The 572-nt window shown below is 36.9% G+C and overlaps 1 long non-coding RNA gene across 1 annotated transcript in view; it reads left to right on the top strand.

The window, feature by feature from the left end:
* The first annotated feature begins 63 nt into the window (after window positions 1-63).
* Window positions 64-572, top strand: part of LOC107673632 (uncharacterized) — an 8,967-nt gene continuing 8,458 nt past the window's right edge. The window contains exon 1 of the long non-coding RNA XR_001632420.1: window positions 64-175. This is a non-coding gene — a long non-coding RNA (uncharacterized LOC107673632). The remainder of the gene's footprint in view (window positions 176-572) is intronic.

Raw genomic sequence — 572 nt, 5'->3', positions numbered from 1 at the left:
TATTTGAGCAAGTGCATAACCAGCCAGTGTTCAAAACTATCGCCTAACTTTAGCCAGATTCACAACGGTAAGCTTAAAATAATGTTTTCTAATTTGAGTGGTACGGGTAGGTTTTCGCAGGAAATTCTAGCATGCTGCTGCATCAATACGTCACATCTGTAAACATAAAGATTTAGTCCCGGCTAGTAGGCTATCGCATGTGAGGATCCTGCAGGTGGTGGATCGTTAGCCTTTTCTCACAGCAGCTGGAATAATTACATTTATTTTGATGGCGGATTGTAATCAAGAAAGGATTATCTGTTTATGAAACACATGTGAATGAAATTAAATTATATTCCATCTTTAAATTTGCTTCTGATTACAGATAGCCTGGGATTACACAGGATTTGTGTTTGAGAACAAAGTATAATAATAATTTGCACGGTTTGATGTGATATGAGCTAATCGATCGTTAGATTTAAAGGGGTCATATGATGCATTTCAAGTTTTCCTTTCCCTTTAGAGTGTTACAAGCTGTTTGTGCATAGATAAGATCCCTAAAGTTGCAAAGACTAAAGTCTCAAACCCAAAGA

Source organism: Sinocyclocheilus anshuiensis, unplaced genomic scaffold (assembly GCF_001515605.1).
Source record: "Sinocyclocheilus anshuiensis isolate Anshui unplaced genomic scaffold, SAMN03320099.WGS_v1.1 scaffold688, whole genome shotgun sequence".
NCBI lineage: Eukaryota > Metazoa > Chordata > Actinopteri > Cypriniformes > Cyprinidae > Sinocyclocheilus > Sinocyclocheilus anshuiensis.
Note: the sequence above shows the minus strand (reverse complement) of the source record. Positions and strands in the feature narration are given on the sequence as shown.